The sequence below is a fragment of the Pholcus phalangioides genome, unplaced genomic scaffold (genome assembly GCF_987345545.1).
Source record: "Pholcus phalangioides strain wild (caught in Gottingen) unplaced genomic scaffold, Ppha-v1.0 ptg000007l_1, whole genome shotgun sequence".
Taxonomy (NCBI): Eukaryota; Metazoa; Arthropoda; class Arachnida; order Araneae; family Pholcidae; genus Pholcus; species Pholcus phalangioides.
In genome coordinates, this window is record NW_028301600.1 from 29,237,866 (window position 1) to 29,264,266 (window position 26,401).

The 26,401-nt window shown below is 34.5% G+C and overlaps 1 protein-coding gene across 10 annotated transcripts in view; it reads right to left on the minus strand.

Annotated features, from left to right (window-relative positions):
* Positions 1-26,401, minus strand: part of LOC149085148 (silk gland factor 1-like) — a 171,448-nt gene that overhangs the window by 54,426 nt on the left and 90,621 nt on the right. For 6 of the 10 annotated variants that reach the window (XR_016192799.1, XR_016192801.1, XR_016192800.1 and 3 more), the window contains one exon: positions 2,059-2,113. The exons of 1 other annotated variant lie outside the window; for it this stretch is intronic. The gene's annotated coding sequence lies outside the window, so the exon portion shown is untranslated. Of the gene's footprint in view, positions 1-2,058; positions 3,428-3,492; positions 3,512-26,401 lie in introns of those variants that run through there. 3 more of the 10 variants (XR_016192805.1, XR_016192804.1, XR_016192809.1) reach the window with 3 other exon arrangements.

Consider the following 26,401-nt stretch of genomic DNA (forward strand, 5'->3'; position numbering starts at 1 on the left):
GTAATCTGAATCCTATCTGAGTCTGACCATTCTTATCCCACATTTATATGAATATTACATTTAATATGAATCCTATATCAAAATCTGTGATCATTGATAAAAACTTTGACCATTCTTACCCAACTTTGACCATTCTTATCTACCATTGACTATTCCATCCAACTTTTACAATTCTTATCTAATTTTGACCATTTATGTTCCACTATGACCTTTCTAATTCTAACTTATTCGATTCTGATCCCCTCACAACTATCGCCATTCTCATTACTATAATTTAGATGTATTAATTCTATACTGTGCAAACTGATAAAAAGTAATCTAAATATTCTTCCAATGGAATTTTTTTCACAGAAGAAATGTCACGGACTATAATAGGCATATTCGAAACCTGAAAATATCGAAAATATCGTCAACATAAGACAATTGACACTTTGGATGATCAGAGTTATTGCGACCATTTAAATAACTAAAGCAAGAAAAATAGCTAACAACATCCGTTGAAAATGATTTAAACTAATTTCGCGATAATTAATGAGCAAACAAATTTGTTAAAAACAAACCACGAACATATTATGAATTTTCAAGTGGATGGGTAAAAGTTACATTGGTGTAAGTCACATTTTCAACAATTCTAACGGTCTAACCAAGTCCAAAAATGTAATCTAGAAGTGCTAAGCTTTTAAAAGAAGAAAATTGATAAGTTACGGCTTCAATAGTTCACCTACAAATTGTGAAATCTCAAAATTTTTAACTTGGGAACCTATGACAACAGTTCTATAAAACCTTCTTTTTCTCAAAATGAGGATAATTGACTTACACCACTGTAACTTTAATACGTCCAACTTTTTCTTTGTCTATTTTCCATTTTGTTGTAAAAACGCTTTTTTTCGAATTTTTCCTGCCATAAATGCATATTTTAACATTGTTTTAAGTTTATTCGTGAATTTCAGTCCATATTCTGAAGAACTTGAATATTTTGAGCATTGAGAACTTGCTCTTTTTAAAATCTTCAATTCTTGGAAATAATTGCTATCAGGAAGCTCCTCTCCCTTCCAGTCCCATTTGAAATTAGCAAATAGGTATAAGTGTTTGAGATATAGAAAACTTGGTGTTGCTATGTATTAACTTTACTTTGGCTGGATGGTGTTAGATATGAATGTTTTTGTTTAGGATGCACGCAGCCCATGTGTGAGAAAAGATGAGAAAAATTAGAGGTATACGTTTCTCTCCCTGGCTTCATATTACGTGTCTTACTCATGCATTGTATATAACTGTCCGGAGACTGTCCTAAGAGTTGTCCCATCAGTTGTCATTTCTGACACGGGGAGGAGAAGCAGAAGACAAGGCTCTGGCCGTAGGGCTCCATGTTGCTTTGATTTGATTTTCTCTTTTACACTATAAATGCATTGCAAACAACCATGACTATTAATTTTAGATACATATCCAGTATTCGAGTATTCGATTAAATTGACCAGAGCCGCTCTCAGAAGTGTGTTACAGGTAAGGCAACAACGGGCCCCGCGCTTGAAGGAGTCCCTCATATGTAACAATATAGATGAAAAAAAGTTACATTTTTTTTACAACAATAAAACAAGATAGTTGTGTTTCAACTATAAAAGTTATGACGACTTTCCAGATAATACAACAAATAAGCAAGAATTATTTGTAATTCGAAGGAGTCCCCCCGATCATTTTATCATTTTCCAATAACGGTGGTCCGACGGTGTGAATCGGCATTAAATAAATTTTTGGCATGATATCAAGAAAAAAATAACTGCATTATATTATCCAAGTTAAACTATAATTGAAACAGTGAGAGAAACAAGTACAACCGTTTTTTTTTGCCGGTTTTCTGGACCTTTAACAACCTGGCATTTAGTTATTTTTCCTTTCTTCGATTGATTATAAATGCCTTTTTCAGTGCCTATTTTAAGCATTTTTACTGTCTTTTTGCCTGCTTATTTTGACCCTTTTTGGTGCCTAAACTTCCGGGTTCTAACAATTACAGTACACATAAATATTTTATAAGAATATGAAATATACTATAAAATTACTTACGTAATAATATCGTTTCATAAGGATTCCATCTTGAGATGATTGCTGTCTTTTCTTTCTGGCAATGAATGATAATTGAATATAAGAAGAATAAAAAAAATCACAAAATAGACCCGAAAAAGTTTCGATAGATTTTTTTTTTACATTTAAAATAATTTCATCGAAATAAATTTGAACAAGTTCGATAGATTTTTTTCCCATTATAATTTGTACATTTCCTTCTCGTCGTTTTGTGCGGCATTTCTGCTCACGTTATCAGTAATTACGGACGAATGAGCGCTTTTAAGAGAAGCAATTTCACTGGGATACATGTCTTGGCACTCCGATCAATCAGGCCGATCTTTGGAAGAAAATTATTTGAAATTCTTGCCTGAGGGAAGCAATAGAAAAGTTTCATTTGATTTATACTAACTTGAAGGAACATATTGAATTTCCCCCTCTCCTATAGCAACGCAGTGAACTGAGAAAACTTCTTGGGAATTGAGAGTTATCAGATTTTGGTTTTTATCGTCTCATTCCAAGAAAATTCCAGGAAATGGATTAATTAGTTTCTTTGGGTTTCTTCACCAGAATGGTTATTTATTCCGAAATTCAGTCCCTTCAGCTAATCAATGAATTTATAAAGAGTTTCGGAAACTTATTCCTTTTTTCTTGTATTTCTATTCTTTTTTCTTTGGGCCTTGCAAAACTTTTTCACGTGTTTTGATTCTATTGAATCGGGAATACTAGACAGTCATTATATACATAAGAAAACAGATCTTTGATTTTCATTCAAAGTTTTGTGAAATCAAAATTAAAAATCTTTGGAATACAGAAACATTTGTTTTTCTAGCTGAGACTTATAGAAACATGTTTAGGTCCGCCTATGATTCTGATTAAATTGATTCCACACAGGTCTTTTTAAGAGTAGTTTTCTCATTCATTTCCAACCAACCAGTAGGAGGATTTTGAAAGGGTGGCGCACGTGCCTCAAGACAGGGAATTTTGTATTCGCGGTTACATCTTACAAGAGAAAAAAACTTGGGGGTTTATCCCTGTTGCGAATCGACAGGTATTATCGACAGGTGGCTTTCAAACACAGATATATTCCATGAGAGGCCGATCCTAGGGATCTTCCGAAAGCACAGATCAGAGCCTTTCACGACTGGATCCGTACGGTCCAGTGCCGCGCCTTGCACTGGTGGATTTCGTGGCGAACAGACGTGAATAGAACGGCTCGTCTTAGTACATATTTGGTCGCGGAATATTTACATATTTGTTCAAAGATAATTTGTAAGGATGGCAGATTGTGGGTAAATATATTTCATATGCAAACAGTCCGGAATTGTCATTATGTTGCAGCGCGTGGATTCACGAGCAAACACCGGCAATCTTCGAGCAATATTTGGTTTAGAAATAAAAGATAATTCCACCCCGACCAGAGAAAAGAAAACATACAACACGCACGGAGCGCTGCAGCCAATCAGGCCTTTTGGAGCTCTGTGTAAACGTCGAGATAGTGCAGTATTAAACAAACTCGACAGTCAGGCTGGGGGGCAATTGTCGAAAAAGAAAGAAACGAGAGCATGTGAGAGAGAGAGAGAGAGAACCAAAGACAAACTCTCATCCCCAAATGAAAAATAAGACAATTTTTAACAATTCGGCACTCATCTTGAAGAACCACCATCCACTCTCTCTCTCTCTCTTTCTTATCCTCTAACTTCTTTGGGTAAGATTCTTCTTGTTCTCATAGGCTCCTCATTCGATTCGGCAAATACTGGTAAAAAAAAGAAAAAAAAAAAAATTGGGAAAAAGAAATGATGAGAGAAGAGAGAGAAAATAAATAAATAAAAGGCAGACAAAAGTTTATTGAGGACCGCAAGAAATTCAAAGAAAAAAAATAAAAATAAAAATAAAATATTTTTTTTTTTGCTTTCGTTTCTTTATCCACTTTGTCCAATATTTTGATTCGAGAAAAATGCCTTCAAGAGCGTGAAAGAGAAGGCAAATAACGATGTTTGTTTACCGGATACTGTAGTAAGAAAGAATATAATAATAATAAGGAAAAAAGTCATCTTTAGAGAGCTTCTTCTCCAAAAAGCAAAGAAAAAAAAATACATATATGGACAAATGCCTCTCTTCATTATTCAAATGCAGATGGGAATTCGGGAAACGAAAAAAAAAAAAAATATATATATATATAATAATATCCTAATAATAATAATATCCTAAAAGTAAAAATAACATTCAACGATAAATATCCTTGGAAGAAATTAAGATCTTGCAATACATTTTCTGATAAATTAAATATTCATTTCAAAAAGGAAAAAAAAAAAAAAAGAGAATTCGGAATCGTATGTTACCGTTTTTATTTATTTTTGTGTCTTTTATTATTATTTTTCCCCGCCGTTTCAGCTTCAATCCGAATCATAATTAGTGAAACTTCTTGACGAAATAAATAAATATATAAAATTCTTAGACGTGGAATTCCCTTAGGAAAACAAGAATTTTTTTTTTTTTTACGTGGAAAGGAAAAGAAACTGATCGACACGAAAATTTGAAATCAAATTACAACTCCTCGGATGAACGCAAAACGCGCTTCTCGTTTAAAAAGCATTTATCAAAATGTGTTGCGTCGGAATTTTAATTAAGAATTCGGGGGAAAGATTAAAAAAAAAAAAAAAAAACAGAGGGAAAAGAGGAATTTAAAATAAAAGTTAAAAAAAATTAAAATAATAATAAAAACGGGGGGAAAAACTTGTTTTCTTGTTTCTTTTTTTACGGTTGCCACTAATTTCTACGTCTTTTTTTTTTTTTAAAAGAGGAGAAAAAATTAAAAGGAATTTATTTATTTATATATATATATATACATACATTTTTTTTAAAAGAAGGAAAACTGAAATTACAGAAAAGTGTTTACATTTCACATTTCTTTAGATAATTTTTTTTTTAAATAATAAAAGAAAAAAAAATTAATGTATATTCATTTTTAACGTAGTAGCATTAAAGTTTTAGAACTTAATGTTTTAATACGGAATAATATTTGTCTTTAGGGGAATGTTGCGAAATCGTTTTATTAACTTGAATGTCAATATTTTCGGTTCGTTTGTTTTGTTCGGGATAAAAAATATATTTTTAAAAAATGTATATAATGAAGAAAAAAAATATATAAGGAAAAATATATAGGGATATATATATATATATATATACTTTTTTCTTTTTTTTCAAACATTAGGTTTACGTTGCATAAGGGAATAAGAAAATTATTTTTTTTATATATGTATATATATGAAAAAATATATGCAGAATAAATTGCGTAAACTATTAAAAACATTGTAAACGTTGTTTGATAATAACGAAAAAAAAATTATTTCAAAAATAAAAATATAATTTTTTATTTTTGGTTCAATGAAAGAATATTCACAACATTTGTTTAGTAGTGATAATAAATCCCCAGATTGGGAAATATATTTTCTTTGGTGCAAGTAGCTAAAAAATATTCGTTGATTTTTTTTTTTTAAATATAAAAAAACTGGTATAAGGAATTTTTTTTTTATTGGATATTTAGTATTTATGTAGATAATTATGATTTTTTTTTTCCTTTTATGACCACATCATGTGAACGTTGGAAAGTACATTCAGTTTGTAGATGAATTTTTGCATTATTCTATGTGCATTCCGTTTTATTTAGATAATGTATTTATATAATTGGAAATCTTTAATTTACGGTTTCTTTTGATTGAAATTAATTAACATGTTTTTGTTAGTTGAACTTAAATACGGGTTATTTATGTGAAATTAGTCATATGTGAGCGTTAGGTAATGCTTCATTATGAATGGTTATTTTTACTCATTTATGACTTGAAAGAAATGTATCGGAAGGATGAATTTCAAAGAAAATGCATTGGATATCTTATATTATGGTGTTTAATGCATTCAAGTGTACACTTATATACTTTAATTTCATAGTGGAATTGGAGAAAAGTTTAATGGTTATATACCTATAACAGAAATGTGATTGGGGTTCTTCATACTAGAATTATTTTGCGACGTACAGCAAAACCTGTTAGACTGACCACCTGGTTAAAGTGTCCGTAATGCCTGAACAAATGTAATACTAGGCTAAAACAATACGTATAAATAACATGCATTCTTGCAAGGCACTGTTTTTCAACTTTTATCATCTAATGGCACACTTGAATTTAGACAAAATGTTAAAAATATGCACAGATTTTTTGCGATTTAGTTATTAACATAAAGTAATTTGTTTTGGTGTAGAAAGATACCTAAAATTCTTACGATAAATCCTTATTTTTCTGTAACTTATTTCTCTGTAATGACTTTGTAACTTGACTTTCAATGTTAATATATATATCTCAGCTTAATATTTTTTAGATAGCTCTTTTGTAAGGTTGTGAATTTCGGACAGTCATAGACCTACTCACAAGTCTTCTTTTTTTGAGAATTTTTTTCTAGATATGATAGAGATTTTTGTTATTTTAATAATGTTCATTATAGAAAAGTTTGCTTTGCACATATAGCACATATATGACGTGGAAGAATAATTTTTAATGTTACCTTTTTAACCCTTTGAGTGGCATTCACGAGATATCTCGCCTCCTTTAAGGCCTCTTCTTTTACCATTGATAAGCCCAGATATTTTGTGAAGTTGATTTTTCTTCTCAATAGAACACATTTTGCTATGCCCCTTACTTTGTACATGCTAAAAATCAGAAGTAAACTTACTTATTTAAAAAAGATATGACATTTTAAAGGGGGTTTAATGATTTCTGCTGTGCCGCTTAAATGATTAATAACAGCACTTGTGTGTGAGTGAATATTCCCTCAAAAAGTGCTACCGAAAATGACGTAATATCCATTGCCAATATTTTAACTCTAACCCTCTGTCATTTCTTATTTCTCCATTAGCTTTTCCTCTTTTGTAATATCTGAATTTTCTGGCGTACACGCAAGTAAAAACAAACGGATTTCTCATCCAATCCATAAATAGGGCCAGTGTAAATATTCATTTAATCAATGTTATCATTTGAAATTTCGCCAATAATAATACAGTTAATTTCGTTTAAAAATTTTCATGGCACACCAGTAGAAAAACTCTGCTGTCCACCGGCCACCTGCCTCTAATGATCAGTAGAGCAGAGTTCTTTGGGTGATCAATTTAACCATCTGTGGTTCCGTATATATTTGAATATACGTGGAAAATATGTGATCAAAAAACCCATTACAGCAAATTCTTTTCTTAATATTTTGGCATTTTAGAAAATAAATCTTTTTGCGTAATTTCAGTACGATATACGGCAGTAGCAGTGCAACAATTTTTTTGTCTACAAAGAATTAATTCTTGTCGGTGTCATTTTTTGAGAGCTGCTGAAGTTTTACGTGTTCAGTGATCTATAGGATCGCACCAAATTGAGAGGGTATTGGAAATAAAATTGAAGGTAAAAGCTTAAAAAAAAACAGATTTTATCTGTTTATAGATATAACATTAAAATCAGGCAAACTGTATATTATTCCCTTAATTCACCGTTTTAGTTAATTGAAAAATCCACTCTTATTAGTTAAATTACTGTGTTAATGTATTGTTTCAATTAAAAATATGCTAACAGCACCAAATTACATTCATTTTTGTTTAAGAAAATGTCAATACTTTTTTATGGGGGTGAACCATAAAGGGTTAAACTGTGATTGTGTTGCAATTTTATGGAGTATTATTACAAAGTGTGGAGGCCAACCTGATTATATTGTTTTCGATCGGAAGTTTCTTGACTGTTTTTTCTTCTTCAAGGTATATTGTATATTTTTATTCAAAAAATAACAATATATTACGTCATTGTTTTTCGAATAAAAAGTTTATATTTTCTTCTCAATCAGTATGTTGAAAAAAAAACAACGCGGATAAGAATAGAAGTTGACGACTTGGAGACACGTGAGCTGCATTCTGGAGCCAGATGATGCCCCGAAGATGTTGTCGATTTAGCAACAAATCTCGTCGAAACACCTAAGCAGATAGAAGAAAGCTAGGGGAGAAAAGAGTTCGGATAAAGAACCAGCGAAAATCCGAGCCGTTGACAGAGAACTCGGCAGCCCTTGCCCCTAAGTGATAGAGAGGGGCCCAGGTCGGATTGGAACCCTTTTCAGTCTCTCTCTCACTCTCTGTTCTCATTCTAGTAGAGTGAAGGTAGCATGTGTGTGTGTGAGAGAGAGAGAGACAGTGCTGGCAGTGACTGTTACTGCTGGTGTACTTGGGAGGTGCGGTGGTGGCAGAGCCTTCATCTCTCGTAATCCTGTTCAGCCCGCGATAGGTACTTCAAATATTTGCACGCCCGTTTCCAAGGGAACGGAGCGAGCGGATGAAATCTTCGGCGTCTCCCTTGGTTACAACCTTCGCACCATCTTCCTGTCAGAACCACCGTCTTGCCTCTTGGAAAATTTCCTGCAGAAAACAACTCTCATCATATATACTGAAGTATACAGAAAAGGAACAGAGAAGACGTGTCCCCCCCCCCCCACTCATTTTTCCTATCGCGCTGATACAGTACATGAAAGGAAAGGCAAGCCTGCTTGCATGCTTGTTAACAGCTTTTAAGCTAACATGTGCCTTCTACTTTAAGGCAACTGACTACGTGCAGGGTATTTTTTTTTTTTTTCAAAACAGTGTGGTTTTTTTACAAAACATGTGTGATTTTAATCATAATACTAAACAAAAACAAGGAACTCAAGTGAAATTTCTGAAATATTTCTACAACAAAATTTCTATTTTCAGATATTTTATATAATGTTCTCAAAATTAGTTTATTTTTAGCACTTACGCCAGACATTGGACATTGAAACTGCAGCGTATATTTTAATAGCTTTGGTAGTTGCCACGACTAAAAGTTTGAAGATACGCAAAATGCTCTCTGCCACCTTGCAGTCTAGTGGTTAGGGAGCCAGCTTCTGACTGTACAGATCTGGGTTCGAATCCCGGGTCGGGCATGGATGTCTACTAAAAAATTCCCTGGGCAGATCGTAACGATCTATTGGGAATACGTGCTGATCACGTTATATGGCTGTTTTTGTGAAAACAATACGCGAATTTTGACTAGAAAATTCTATGTTTTTTTTAAACAGCTGTAAAATATTAAATTCTGAACATATAGCCGAAATCGTAGTTCACAGCTAATGTTATCTGGAACGCTGTAGAAAATTTTCATGAGAATATCTTGCATAGTTTTTTAAACATTTAGTGTCGCGTGGGATAACGAAAAGATGAATCTTCGAAAAACGCGTTCAGAAATTGTTTGCTGCCTTTGAAACCATTGTTCCAGATGATTTAAATCAGTCATAACTTTGTTTTTACTTATTACATGTATAAGAATGAAAAAGTATTGGATTCTGTGTAAAATATTCTTCCAAATAAATTTATAAAATCATTTTCGAAAAATTCGTCATTTGAACGAAGTCAGTTAGTTGCCTTAAATAAGTTATGACATTGAAATATTAGTACAGTATTTTTATTTTTCGAGAATCAACCAAGTTTTTAATCAGGTTTCTCTATGATATTCCTCATTTCATTCAAATTCTTTTAGAAGTAAATTTTCCAGGCATTACAATGAGCCATATGATGAGTTCAAAAATAAGTCTAATCAGTATTCTTGGAAAAGAGAGAGATCTGAATCGATGCATCGAGACCATGCTCATAGAATCAAAAAATAAACGATGACGTATAAAAATCACATGTATTTATCCAAGGCGATGTGTCCACTGACAACTTTTTGTTGAGGTTGTAATTTCCGTATTTATTACGTAATTAAGTTTACGTTACGTATTAAGTTACAACTTTCCCTGTATGCAGGGTGATTCCATAATTCCCCTTGTCGTATTTTTCACCGTTGATCCTAGAAGCATACTTCCAATTAGAAAACATATCCAAATAGCGTGTAGATATCAGGTAAGTTATTGATATTGCAAGGTGTTGTATAGTTATTAAAATAAAAAAAAATAACTTTTTATACAGACACCTTGTGCTCAAAAACCTAATTGGAAAAAGTTGTTGCCCTGTCTCTTCTGAGGCACCTTTGCACCTTATTAAGTGCAATATTCGTTGAAATATTCGAATTCAAAACCGGAAAAAAGTTGGGAAAGCACAGCATAGACTAACGACAACGCTTCTTTCCCTCGTTTATGCTGTTCTTTCCCAACTTTCCTCTGTTTTTTGAATACAAAATATCTCTGCGAATATTGCACTTAGAAACGAGGAATTTGTTTTTGTTTACCTCAGGAGTGACAGTGCAACAACTTTCCAATTGGGTTTTTGAGCACAAGGTGTGAGTATGAAAAATTACTTTTTTTTATTTTAATAACTATACCCTTGCAAAGTGAATGACGTATTTGAGGTCCACACGTTATTTGGATACTTTTTCTAATTGGAAGTATGCTTCTAGGATCAATCGTTTGCCAGTAAAATGCGGTAAGGGGGAATTATGGAATCACCCTGTACATATTTTGGCTGCCCCGTCGTTTTGGTGTATAAATTACTTTGGTGTATAATATTAAAGAGTGGGATAAAAGCGAAAGAAAAGACAGAAAAAGTACGAACTTTAACGAAAAATTGCTAGGGACTTCTTTTGATTGGAATTTACGGTAGGTGATCATTTATGTTTTCCTTTCATCTCCAAGCAAATCTTCAACTTTTGGAATCAACAGGTAGAGAGCCTAATGTGCACCTCCATCCAGAGAAGTATTTTGATTCATGGGTCTCTACTTTTTGGTTCCAGCAGCTGAAGACTACGTTTGAAGATGCAAAAAACAGATCGTATCAAGAATCAGGCAATGTCCATCAAACATCATGGATACTTCGGTGGTTTCGTGATGTCTGATAATTGTATTTGATGCTGATTCTACCAAGAGATTGTGAAGTCGTGCTGAAAAAAAAAAACCTAGTTGCAAACCAGCTGCTATCGGCTCTACAATAGCGAAGATAAAATTCTCGATTGGGATCAGATCCAGATCTGTGCTGGAGACATAAATTGATTGTCTTGATGTATAAAATCTATGGTCAAGGACAAAGATGGCCACTGTGCAATGTGTTCGTACGATATCAGCACGCGTTTCCTCATACTGTCCTAGCCAATGCACATGCAATTTTGCGTTTGCGAAAATGTCCCGTTTTTTTACCCGAATCTTCGAAGACTGAACGAGATTCTGGGTTTACATACATAACGAGGAAAGACATAAAACACAGATTCGATCAAGTTGATGTGAATTTGCATGAAAATATCCATGTAAAAATCCGTTTCAAGTCAGATGTTCTGATTTTTTTAAACAAAGAGGAAAAAGTAATTTGAGACTTCACGCAATTTTTTTGCCACCGATATGATCAAGAAAAACCTCTTTGAATATAAAAATACAAATTACAACAGTACCCTTATATAATTTTGGCTTTCCACCTTGAGCATTTCATGAACTGCTCTCGTAAATTTCTGGGCTGTTCTCATTTTTTGAGAAGGCCGTGTGCTAAAAGCTCTATGACATCCATAGTATAGGTCTACTGTACGTAACAGCTGAGTCATCAGGGTATAATTGACATGCTATATGTGACCACGCTTTTAAAAAGTTAACTTTTTTTCCCAAAATAATTTTTATCAAATAGATTTTCGGAACCACTCTTATCGGAACCATACAGTATTTTGACATAATGGCTTGAACATTTCAGAATTACCAATAATCGATTGTAACGAATGAAATATTTATACATTATACTATTAATATGTATATAATTGTCTTAGAATTTATTTTATGAAAATCAGCAATTTGAAAATTTTGTTAAAATGGATGGAGTCAAAAGAATTACAATTTTTTTTCATATGAAAAGAAGCGTGAACTGTTAATTGTATTTACTTGCAGTAATATTTTTGATGTTTTTTGTATAATATGATTTATTTGGCAATGTATTTTTGTTGGCAAATACTCTAATCTTATCTCAGAAATTTTTCCACACGGAACCATCTCAAGTTTTATATTTAATCATGATGAACTAGTGGCGGAAAACGTTTTTAAGCGGCCGATACTACATACATGCTGAAGTGAGGGAGGAATCCCGGCTTTGGGGTTTATGTAGAATTACAGGAACTGCATTTGTTTCCCTAATATTGACAAAGTCCTCCGCCCACTGGAACCCAAGGTATGTCGCAGATATTTGAAGTAGACGGGGAGAAAGGCCAACCCTGTGAGGGAGAGGGTAATACAAAGATGGGCGGGTGGATAGATCCTTGCTTAGACAGTTGGCCAGCGCGGGATATTTGCTCTCACTCTCCTAGCTTATTCTCACATAGCTCGTGGCTCACAAAAGATAAGAGTATACGCCGAGTACGAGGGAGAATCAAAGCACCGGCTTGCCATCTGGCAATGGACACGCGCACCTACAATGACATCTTTCAGTAACGTCAAAAACTCAAGTGTTAATGGCGGACGTCGCCACTCAAAACTCTATTAAAAAACTGAATGCGTACTGTGTACATAAAAAAAAGAAGAAAAGCTTCCGACAAAGTAAAATGAAAGATCTAATTCACAAGATTTTTGCGTTTAATATGTATTTTTTTTCCCAGTTTGATCGGTATCCACGAGGACGTACTTAGCTTAAATACTCTGCAAATTACATAACTGATCATGATTATGCATTCAATTTTTACGTTGAACAATTGTAAAGGTTACTAAAATAACTCGCAAAAAAAAGTACGTATGTAAAGAAAGCTTTCTTCATTTTTATAGTATATGTAGACATGGCTGAAAGAATTGTTTATGATGATAATAATAATAGATGTTATTACCCAATATTTTTCGTTGTCGTGATTAATAACATCGAGAAATAATTAGGTTACTTTACATTAAGCGCTCACGAAACATGTTAGGTAAACGATACATGATTTTTGTTCAAAATGAACGCTTCTATTTGTTTCTTGTTCAATAATTTGTGTTTCTGTTGACGAACATTGAAATAATTGGCTTTGACTTCTTTTTTTATCCTCCTTTTAGTACGAGTTAAGTCAACACAGATCCAGCATACTCTAACTTTATAATACATAGTGGATTGTTATTTCAGCTTTGTATAAAAGAAGCTTCTCGCAGCTGCAGCTTTGAAGCTTACAAACAAATAGCCAACAAAAGCGTCTTTTCTATTCTATAAAAAAATGTCGCATATAATATACGTGAAAAATTTATTTCATATAAATCTAACGATTTTCATATATTGGTCTGCAAAAGCATCGCATGTACCTGGAACTTAAATTTTTCCATACATACCCATATCTGTTTTTGCGACACTTCAACAGTCGATATAAAGCATATTAGTTTCATTTGAATTACAGAAGATGTCATTCTTGTTGAATTGCAATTTTTGTTCTCATTTGACCAAAATTTAACATTTCCGTCACATATGGTACTGATACGAGGAGGCCAGTTCTAAAGGCTGATTAGTCATAAAAAATAGATAATTAGTCAAAAAAATGCTACCGCAGGGAGTCCCCCAACGAGGGGTTAGCGCACCAACCTCTCGATGAGTATAAAAAACAAGCCTGCCGTTCGGAATCGGAAATAAATTGTAGGTCCCGGTCTAAAATTAGTCCTCGTGTGCAGAAAATGACAGTGGTGCGACAAAAATGATCAAATGAAACACTGAATCATTCGCGGCCCGGTTTGACTTACGGCAGTGCCCGTTACCGGGCCGTGCCCCGGCGATTGAAGAATACTGTCCTAGAAGAACTGAAAAATCTAGCTTATAGCAAAGAACGTGGTCATTTTACAACACTCCCAGTTAATTGAAAAATTATCTAGCACAATCTAATCAACCTGATATATATATTTTTTTTTTGGCTTATTGTAAAGAGCCCACAGGCTTTTACGTTATTAGAAAATTTGTAATAGTTTGTCAAACAGCCCTGGTCCATCCAGGCTTATCGCACGAAGTAGGATTTGTTTATTAGCCAATGACATACAGGCCTCAGATACGGCATTTACATCGCAAGGGGTTGTATAGTTATTAAAAATATTTTTTGTCACCCTGTCCTAAAAACCCCGATTATGAAGTTGTTGCAATGTCTCTCCTGAGCCCAACAAAAAATATTCCATGGTTTTTTTGGTGAAATATTAACTGAGATATTTGACTTCAAAAATTGTTGAAAATGACGGAAAGAACAGCATATGAAGCGTAAAATGAGCTTGCCTGTCAGTTTGTGCGGTTCTTTCCTTCATTTTCAGTGATTTTTGAATACTACATTTAAAAAAGTGGATTTTGTTTGTTCTGCTCAGGAAAATCAGGGCAACAACTTCTTTTAAAATTGTGTTTTTTAGACTGGGTGACCAAATAAAAAGTTTTTTTTTTAAATTTTAATAACTATACAACCCCTTGCAATATGAATGACGTATCTGAGGTCTACACGTTATTTGGATACTTTTCAAATTAGAATAACGGTTTGCTATTTATTCCAGGCTAAAGGAACTTTCCTATGCACCCTGTATACGTATCTTGTGTTATTTTTTTCACATAGTTATAATTTTTTTTAGTATTTTATAACTAGTTTTTTTCCAACTTTCTGCATAAATTCTCCCGTCAGTTCGATAGCATTTCTGAATGCAATTTTGTAATTCTTTCGCTACGCTATAGGTTTGCCGTTTAAAGATGATTCCTGAACTCGTAACGCTCACGAAAGCATACATTTTTGTCCACAAGACGTTTTTAATAATATTTATTAAGAGTTGGGTTTCTTTCATTTTCTGATGAGAAATCTGATTATCCAAAATAAAAAAGATTAAAAAAGTTAAAATATTGGGAAAAAAATCTAGCTGTTTTAATCAATTCCTGTGAATTTGAATTATTTTTGGAAGGTTGAAAACTCAATTTTTTTGGAGGGATTCTTTGTGCTCCATTCAAATCTCGTATTAGCCTGTGTATGCTTCTCCCCCTCCCGAAAAGTAGGTCCTACTTACACCTCTGTCCGCTACCCGTGACTTATACAGTAGACCTCTCGATAGCGGACACCCATAGGATCAATAATTTTGTCCGTTAATGGATGGATAATACATTGAAACCCGTCGACGTAATTTAAAAAAGCTTCTATTATCAGGTGTCAAATAAAGGGCAGTGTCCGTTAAGGGGGGTTTTACCATAGTTCTAATTATTTGAAAAGGAATCCTCTATCCACGTGGAGGAAGCAAAAAAAGACTATTAAACTGGTCTAAAGTAGGGGTTTTCCTACCTTTGAGACGGTGCGGGGGGGGGGGGGAATTCCATGAAGCCCAGTGGCTAACAAGTCATATTATGGTATCTCTACTCGCATAGTGGCGTCATAGTGGGTGGACCCAACGGGGCCAAATGGCTTCAAGTTAAATAGGTAGCCCTCTACATTATTGGACAATTTTATTTATACTGAGATAATTTTTTCATTGTGTTTCATTAATTCTGAAAGTATTTTTTCATTAAATATGAATTTTTATTACTCTTCTTGTATTATTTACTTATCATTACTAATTTTCATCTGTGGCCAGCAAGTTATCTCACTGAATATGAGTTTTTCATTAATTCTGAGGAACTATTTTTCATCGAATATAAATTTTCATAAACTCCGATTGCTCCCACTGAGAAATGAAACTGCCCCCCTTCCCCCTGTGGGGGTTGGGCCTATGGGCCCGGGACAATTATCATCATTTTTTGCTTTACTACGCTATAAATTAATTATAGAATTGCCCGTGAAAAGTCTGACCCGCAAAAGATCCCAGCCTAGGGGCTCCTGCTCCAGGATGTGGGAGCCATGCTTCTACCCCCACGTTGGGAATCGGGGATTTACGCAGTCATCATTATCCACTGTCACTGGCCCTTCATTCTATAATAGTCTTTTGTATTAATGATAAAGGCAACGTACAAAAGTTAATTTCAAGTTATTTAAGGAAAAACATATATTTCGATCAAAAACTCCCCCATCAAATTTACCTTAGTCAAAAGAGGAAAAAAAGGCATATATAAGCCCTTTCCGGTAAAGAAACTAATTAAGCAATTCAATAAACATTTCCGACGAGAACGAATTTAGGCAAGCATGGAGTTTTTGAGGGATTAACCTCCAGAGATTGAGCCCTTTTTTATTATTTTCTCCTCTTTTTATCCTCCTCTCCCACTTATCCTCTTTTTTTTTTTCATTGTGACCAACGATTACCTCCGGTACCCATATGCTACTTGCGCTTCGGGCAAAAATCATCATCTCTTGCCCGTGTGGCCGTCTTTCCACATGCACCCCTAACCAAAATCCGAATTCCCAAGGCGGGAGTCTGATCGTTGGAGCTCTTCTAAACGTCCGTCGATGGTAAATAGAATAGAAGAAGAAAAAAAATCGCTTCATATACGCGTACCGACTGTCACCCAACCATGTTTAATACCATTTGTATGATCAAATATATTTCATCAGTTGTAACACAAGTTTTTGTGTGTCTGTGTGTGTGATCGTAAACTATTTCACAATAAATGAATAAAATTAGGGCTGGTACGATAAAATAGATTAATCGGGTCGGTTAATCGATGAGTTGTTAATCGCAGTTAAAAATTTTAGTTGAGTTAATCGACTCTGATTAAAATTCTATTAAATTTTTTTTTTTTGGAAGTTTATAATTTACTTTGATATACTTTACTAAACTGATTAGATGTCTTAAATTATGTTCCTCTGCATAACATTTCACATATAAGTCACCGTATATAAAAATATTTGAATCAATATTTTAATGACATTTTTCGACATAAAGGAAACACAAATCGATTCAACAAAAACAGCTGATGATTTCAGTTTAAAATTGGGGTTGATGCAAGTTTTGGAAGACAAGACTAACATAAGTGATCTCCACTGTGAACAGCCGTTTTTCTATTCGCATTCCAATACCATTTGGGAGCAGTTTCCAGGAAAACAGTAACAGTATGAAGATCGAACTAGTCCCGAAATCAGTAACTGACCTACAATCACTGATTTTCTAAAAAAAAACAACAAGATTTCAGTGAAGAGAAATTCCAATATCTGGAAAAAATGCTTATCACTAAGCACGCAGACTTAATTTCTCAACTAAATCCAATATTTGTTCACATCTAGCAAATATGTGAGTGAAATAAATAAAAAATATTTTTTGTAGCATCGATTAATAAAAAAAAAGTTACCTAATAAATTTGTTATAAACTGTGAGCGCACACATTAGAAAATATTCGATTAAGATTCGATTAATCGATTAACATTTTTTTTATTAACCAGTTAAAAATTTTAACCGATTCCCAGCACTAGAGTTAATCGACTCGTCCAATCCAATTAAAATTTACGTGAAAATTTTTTAATATTTAATTTGATTTGTTTAACGAAACGGATAAGATGTCTTGATTTATGTACCTATATGCAGGTTGATTCCATAATTCTCTTTGCCGTATTTTACTCTGGCGAACCATTTATCCTAGAAGTATACTTCCATTTAGCAAAAGTATCCAAATAACGTGTAGAACTTAAATACATCATTCATGTTGCAAGGAGTTGTATAGTTATCAAAAGTAATTGTAAAAATTAACTTTTTATACGGGCACCCTGTCCTCAAAAACCTAATTGCAAAGTAGTTGTCCAGTCTCTCCTGAGGCCGACAAAAAAAGTTCCACGTTTCCAAGCGCAATATATTCACTGAGATAGTTGAATTCAAAATCGGAGAAAAGTTGGCAAAGAACAGCATTTACGGAGGGTAAGAAACTTTGTTCAACAGTTTATGCCGTTCTTTCTCAACTTTTCTCAAATTTTTGAGTACAAATATCTCAACGAATATTGCACTTGGAAATGTTTTTTTGTTGGTCTCAGGAGAGACAGGGAAACTACTTTCTAATTGAGTTCTAGAGCACAGTGACACCGAATAAAAAGTTAACTTTTTTATTTTAACAACAATACAACCCCTTGCCATATAAATGACGTATCTGATGTCCACACGTTATTTGGATACTTTTTCTAATTGGAGGTATACCTCTGAGATCAACGGTTCTTCGGTAAAACGCGGCAAGGGGAACTATGGAATCACACATGTAATATTATATTATACTATATATATTATTATTATTATTACATATGCTAAGCGTGTTAGAATTGTTTTCACTACAATGCACAAAATATTGACAAAATATATTTTAATCATTCTTAAAACATTTCCAAGAGAAAACAACTCGTTTATTGCAAATTAATCGTGAACCCCACGCATTAAGTAGAGAAAATCTGATTTCCATTTCAATTATTAACTATTTCCCTTCTTTATACATTTAGTTTTTGATTTTCATTTTCTATTTCCACTATTCCTTTAATGAATAATCCATCTTGTATCAGCAATCAACGATGTCATCTTCGAATTCCATCATCAATGATCACATTTTTTTTTCTAAGATAAGGCGGGGGAAAGAAAAATAACATTAAACGTAAATCTTTTAATAATGTTTAATAAATTGATATCTTTTATAATATAATAATGAGAAAAAAATTCATTACAGACGATGATATCAGATAAAACAAAGTAAAGAAACTGGTTTAATTAACGGGATTAATTGTATTTATTCCAACAGGCGATGAAATTATAATAAAAAACATAATAAGTAACTAAGGTTATATATAATTTCCCTATCTTTTAACAAAAAGAAAAGTAATAATGTAAAATAAAAAAGCGTTCTCGTGTTATAAAAGATCACGTCCATCTTAATATTTCAGATTTTTTGCTGTTGTTGAAATCTTTTAAACGAAAAGCATTTTTGCAAAGAATGCAAAATTCGATCTCAAAGAAAATGTAATAAAATAAGAAAAGGCAGAAGGGGGCTCTCAACAGAAATCTTTTTGGAGTAGCCTGACTTAACAGAAGAGCTCCCATCCAGTATGCTTTTGTAAGTTATCCCACCCGCTATTGCTCTAGACACGTACTTCCAAAATCCCGGATAGGCGGAATTCGGCAAATGCTCTTCCTAAAGCTGTTCTCTATCCCACGCTCTTTACAAATAAATACACGGCACAAGCGAACTCTCTTAAGCTGAATATTGGTTAGTGGCAACCTTTTTCGGCTTTATATGTCTGGTTTGGCGTGAGAGAGTATAGTAGCTTTGAAAAACTTCCATTAGTTTGTTTTAAATTTAAATTATTATTCGAAATTACAATATAAAAGTTTCGTTATGACGAGAGTTTTCAATCACGGGATAAATTACTGTTATAACGGAGTTATAAGTGAATTTCAATTTTTCGCCCTTGAAATCTACCTCGAATGGTGGAACGAGGATCTTCGCTGGGTATAGGCTCAGCTGATAGCCTATTCATCATATGCCGATTCGAAAACATTAGTGCGCTAAGCAAATGACTGTAATAGGGTGTAACAGAAAATATTTTAGATTTTCTGGTGCTCTTTTTGGGCTAGAAAAATACGACGGATCCAGCAAAATCAAGTTAGACGGTAGGAGAAGACCACGCCCTTATCAGGTAATAATATTATCATAGGTTATATATAAAATATGAAGAGTAAAGATGATATTAAATGTGTGATGATCAAAGTGAAAATATTGTGAAAATGAGATATATGAGCGATTAGAAATATAATATGCAGTAGGTCTTCCCAAATCTGGACACTTCGGCTGAAATTTTTCCTTCAATCTCGATGGAAACTTTGATGTTTTTTCTTCAACCAAATTCCGTTCCGGCTTTTTTCTATTACGTTGGTCATTTTCTTCCTTTTTTTGTACCGCTTTCTTCCCACCCACCTCCGATGTATTATGTCCACTGGGGTTATCGCGTCGCGCACCAACAACACCATCTTGAGCAGAAGGTCTCTGCGCGAAGCTCATAACGTCACTGAAGAAGGTAATCTCACCTAGAGCCATTGTATATACTATAAAAAAGGGTAAAAATGACGCATGCGACGGCCTGCTATATCCAATGGCTATAGGTGAGATGACCTTCTTCAGCGACGTTATGAGCTTCGCGCAGAGACCTTCTGCTATAGATGGTGTTGGCACCAACATATCTCAATGTGATTGGTCAGAAAATCTGCTTTGATCAAACTGGCCGATGACGAAATTCTCCGGAAGAGATTGATTCAGAAAATGATGGAAACGGGAAAGCACAAAGGAGCAAAGTGAGTTCCAATAAATCAGGTTCTTTCTTCTTTAGATGGTGTACTTGAAGGCTTGGAACATCGAATTATTGCAACCGTGGAAGAGATTATGACTCTATAAAATTCGAACAAAGCTAGGAGAAGAAAAATTAAAGTCCGTGAAACAGCAGAAAATTACAGATACCTATGTTTCCAGCAATGCCGACAAAAAAATATTTAAATCAGTAAAGAAATTTTTTTTATGTACAATATTACTGTTACCGTAAATGTAATAATTTATGCATAATCACAGAGTGGGCTCTTCGCGTTTTCCTCAAGTCATTCTTCCGCTTTTCTGAGTCTTAATTCGTCCTGTACTGGAGGATACCGTAAGATTTTGGAAACCATACCTACAGAGGGACATAGATAAGACAACCATATTTTTACGAGCAGTGTATTATGCATCGTTAAAATTTTTTTTGGTGATATATGCTTATATATATTATGTATTTTGGTTATATTTTTGACATTCATATTTTTTCAGCCACCTCGTTGGGCAATTTGCCTGTTGTGACCTTTGTATTTTGGTAAGTTTGATAAATTTCCCTAAACGTATAACTTTTACCGGAGTCCGACTATATTCATCATGCATACTAGACTCATTTGGAATTTTTTTCATATTTATTAAATTTACCAGTTACACCAAGGTAGATAGATACGGTATTATTAGGTTAAAAAAAATCTGAGATATTTGAACATGAGAAAAACTAACGGAATCGTTTTCTTGTGTTTGTGGTGTGTGTGGGAACAGATACCATATCTTTTACTCCCAAATTCGGATATCATTGCCTGTAATTCAAGCTTCTTTACATGATATACAGATATGCAAAAAAACCAACTGACAGTTAGATAGATATTTAAAAATTTCTAATACAATAGGCCTACAGTGAAACCTTTTATATCCAGAAAAACCTTAATAATAATAAAGGTTATTATTATAATAATAAACTTTTACATGTTGGGTATTTAAAGACACGCTGAGAGAGTGCATGTAAGTTCGGTAGCAAAAGAAATGGTGGAAACAATTTTTGCTATTTTTATGTAAAGTAATATGATAGAGATTTGTCGCGAAATTTACAAAAATGTTTTTATCACAAAAATGAGAAACTTTGCCTGGTTTTAATTTATACAAAAATTGCCACGTTTTTAAGACAAATAAATTCAATTGGTCGAATGGTCGACGCGTTTCGGCTCTTCAATGGAGAGCCGTCATCAGGACCTCGTGGTCAGAATTCACACGAATGAGTCGTGGAGGAGTGATGTTTACGTCTGGTCGTCCGAAGAGTTCGCCTTTGTATTTCTCTTCGGACGACCAGACGTAAACATCACTCCTCCACGACTCATTCGTGTGAATTCTGATCACGAGGTCCTGATGACGGCTCTCCATTGAAGAGCCGAAACGCGTCGACCATTCGACCAATTGAATTTATTTGTCTTAAAAACGTGGCAATTTTTGTATAAAAAATGTTTTTGTAAGTAGTAATTACATCATATTGTAGCATGACACAATAAAGTATACGTGCTCAATCCATGGCCCGCGGGGTAAATATGGCCCTCGAATTGTGATCCGAGGTCATATTGTGTGGAGAGGCGACTGTATGGCCTGTGAAATCAAATCCGATTTAGTAAAAATGAACGAAATAGCACACTTACAGGTGACTTCAATCACCCGCGGTGCAGTTGCACATCACTTAAGTGGCCCCCGGCGCAGTTCCAGATCCCTCAAGCACCTGGCGACACATTTACAGATACTTAAGTGACCAGCGGCACAATTTATCGATCACTTAAGTAACATGCGGCATAGTTTCAGAGCATTTAAGCGGCCCGCGTTGCAGTTCCTCATAACTTAAGCGGGTTGCCGAACATTTTCAGGTCATTTAAGTGATCCGTGGCACATTTACATAAGTGATCTGCGGTGATGCTCCAGACCACTCAAGTGACCCACGACCCGTTCTCGAACCGATAAAGTGGCCCGCATTCTCTTAAAGGTTGAACACCCATGCAATAAAGTAATAGGGGAGATACATATTTGTGCTTCTTTCAAAACTTAGATAGCAAAATAATCAGGGGAGTAGCCAGAAATTTTGTTCGTGGGGGAACCACTTTCATTTCGGGGGGGGGGGGGAGAGAGACCAAAGTGATAGAACAATAGATTTGGCCATCTTTTTCCCTTTCTTCGGTCATTTTCTCACATTTCGGGGGGAGGGACCAGACTCCCAATCCCCCCTCCCTTTCGTTACGCCCTTGAAAATAATTGATCCAACCAGCTGATAAACCCAAAAGTGAAAATTTGCACATACGTGCCTCTAGCATAAGGAGGACGATATTCTGAACATGCTGGTCTTACCATATCCTGGAATTTATTAACTTGAATCCTGACGTTTTTTTGTAATCATCATCACTAGTTTTCGTTGAATCGACGTTTGTTTCCTCATACCAGAAAATTTGATCAAAAAATATTTATTCAAATACGGTGACTTATCTGAAATGTTATTCATAGGAACATAATTTAAGACATTAATCGCTTTAGTAAAATAAATCAAGGGAAATTATCAACTTTCAAAAGAAATTTTAATCGAATTTTTATCGGATTAATCGAGTTGATTTACTCAACTAAAATTTTTTTAACTGCGATTAACAATTGATCGATTAACCGACACGATAAATCTGACCAGCCTTCTTTTATGTGTCTTATTACGGTGTTTTCACCGCAAAACTTTATATTCGACCACACATTCCACGACGAAAAATGCTTTTAGGTGTGTTTTACGCGGTCTCAGCATCAGGTTTGCAAACTTTTAGGAGGATGGGTAGGCTACACCTAGACGACTGAGAATCACACAGCATTGCTGGGTCGTAAATGCTTTCCTGACGCGTTAGATGGCGTTATACGGGAGCGGTGGTTCCGGCCGTTTGATGCACATTGGCCTTCTCAATCGCCGAATCTATCATTCCTTGATTGCTTCTTCCGGAGTCCAGATTGGAACCATATGAAAATATTGGTGTATGACACCCCTATTATCAGCACTGAGGAACTTGTTGCCTGCACTGCAGGGAAGTCCCAGACATGCCCTGAATCTTCCAGACGGTCCGAAATTCAATGCACCTGAGATGTGAGACGCGCATTACAGTTCGCGGATGAAACTGACACCTTCCCTTCGACGTCTGTTACTTTTTTTATGCATATCTATTATTAAAACGCGTGTTCACTTACGTTGCATCCTTTCACTTCTGATGTTTTCTGTGGACTCTAGAGTATCAGGAGAGCATTTCCAACCATTAACTATATGATTCCGAGTCATCTTGGTGTACCCTACCCCTCCTAGAAGTTTGTAAACCTGATGCTGAGACACCCTGTGTATCACCTCGTAAAGTTTGTAATAAAGGTTTTGAATTATCCTGTAGATGAACTAGATGAAATATGCAAATTTCTATAATGTTTAGCTTCTGGTGCTTAATTGGTGTTGTGGGTGTTTGATCAGTAAGTGGAATGATCAGTAAGTACTTCACGCGAATGCCAAAATCATGTATCGGCATCTCACACTTTTTGAGTGTCTTGGTGAGCACCATGGCTCTCGATAGTAACAGGATGAAGATGCCTGCTGTAGATAAAGTAAAATGCAGAGAACTAGACACAAAAAATAATTCAATTGAATTTTGAAATTGTTCACTATTGACCATAATTTTAAAGATTTTATTGCTCAAACTCAGAAACCTCTTAAAATTATTCTGATACATATGGATAATCTCTCCAACCTCTCCGGGCAAACGAAGATATTTAAAATGATTCTGATTTCATCAAATAGCTCCAATTTTTATTAAGTTAGCACCGTTTTTGAGAAAGTGTCATCATGGTATCATGATTTTTAGATTTGGCTCTTAAAAAAAATAGGTGAGTGGATCATTTGGGCTACTCATTTTGGTCTAAAAGCTTTAAAAGAATGTAGTTCGGGCTTTAAATCAAATAGCAATCAAAAATTCACATTCAATGTATATAGAATCAAATATATATAACACAATATTATTATTAATAATTATATAAATACTTAAAAATATCGCTCTAGGTTGTAAGTAGGGGGAGGACAGGGAAGTCTGATGCCCCGGGCGTTGGACCAGGGAGAATGCTGAGTTTATTGTTTTTTCATTTAAAATTACGGCTAAGGAGGGGCGCCGAAATGGGCACTGGCCCCCAGGCGATAAAGTAAGTTTCATTTATTGTTACAGCCTTGTGCCGTAATAAGTTATTTACAGCTCAAGAAAATGTTCAGATTAAAATGCAACGATGCAAAAGACTTGACTGCATACCATATTGAACTTTTTTTTCCTAAAATGAACAAAAGAGTACGTAAACGGCATAAAGTCGTGCGTTGGCACAAACCGGACGGTATCTCTTGAAAAGGATTTACGAGTATCCAATCCCCGAATTTGTAGGCGATTTTCGAAGCAACCCTCAGAGATGACACAAGAAGAGGTCTATGGATTATAACATCCGCCCACTCGACGACACTATCCCGTTTTCCCATCCGTACTATTCATGGATGGATATAATATCTGCTCGTATTGTCCCATGTTGTCCCTACAAAATAGGCTGCTAAGTGCGCATCGCATCTGCATTACAATGTAGCCACTGGCGCGTGTTAGTGAAGGGGGGCTTGCAGGTCGATGAATCAAAGATGTACTAAGCAGCAGTTCAATAGCTTTAGTCCCCGGCTAAGTCTCGACTGTTATTACACGAAAATTCCCTTTACGGCGTTTCCCTCGACAAACGTCGCAGTTAACATGCGAACTCAACCGACCGTTCTCGCAACTTAAATCTTGTACGAAGAACCGACATATACAGACGTGTTGAATGAGCGAATCCCTCACTCTTGCGCATGAATTCACAATAGGTGAATACTTTATTTCGGAAGGTCATTCGCTTAAATGACACTTTTACTTGCGAGTCCAGATGAACTTGGCTAATTCAGATATTGCGAATTCCCCTTGAGTTTTTTTATTCATTATAATATGTTGAATTTACTTGTTTAATTCGATTTATTTTCTCTTATTTTGGATAGTTCGAAGTTTGATTCAGATATATTAGTGTTTACACCATACAGACAACCCTAAGTATTCTTTATGGGCATTGTATAATATTTTATCATGTACATATATTGTTTGCACATGCATTTTTAATTGGGTTGCTGTATTTTTGAAATATATGACATTCATATTTGTTATGGGTATCTTTTTTTCAGCCACCTCGTTGGGCATTTTGCCTGTTGTGACGTTGAATTTGTATTTGTTTCTCAACCCATGGTCCCCGGACCAAAGGTTTTTCGCGACGATGGCATAGGTGGTCCACGAGCAGACTTCATGGAATTATTCACCCATTTTCATTGATATTAGTGATATCGATATGGGTTCAAATAAAATTATACCTTCATATTTAGATTCACCATATATCGTCGAGGAGAATGTAGGAAATTTCCGATCCTGAATACGGGATATTACTATATTTTCCCAAAAATTGCAATTTATTGCTTTGAATGCCATTTGCCAACTACTAATGAAATTTCCCGAAGGGTGTGGAAATAAAGGGCTGCTATATATAAGTGGCAGTAAACAAAGATGTATTTCATGAAAAACATTGAAATGATATGATGACCATATTTTGAAAAATATGAGAAAAATAAAATTCGGTAAACTGGGATCTTACATAATAATCCGTAAAATATAGGACATCGAAAATTTTCATCAAAAACATTGTCAGAAGTAGGCACAATCAACAATCGTAATTAAAATTCCGAAATAATTGAGGTCAAAACGTTAAACTTTGACAAATATGTGAGATGAATATTTATAATTTTTATCATAATTATTATAGCATAATTTATACTACGAAAACACTGTGTGTGTTCATGACTTTAAGAAGCATTACAAATTCAAACATGTATCGTTGAAAAAACGGGACAAATTTTTATAAAGAGAAACACTGCTATATGCCATTTGCAAAATTTCCCTTTTCTCAAAATTCCAAGATAATTTTTACTCAGCCTTTTCTTTATTCCACTGTTAATTGATCTGTTTCCGAAATATAACACACACACACACACACATCATTATCTGCTTATTTTGGAATATCAATGTAACATTTTTCACCCTGTCCAAACGAGGTTTTCACACACTTGTTCAACTCTAAAAAAAATTTGGTTAA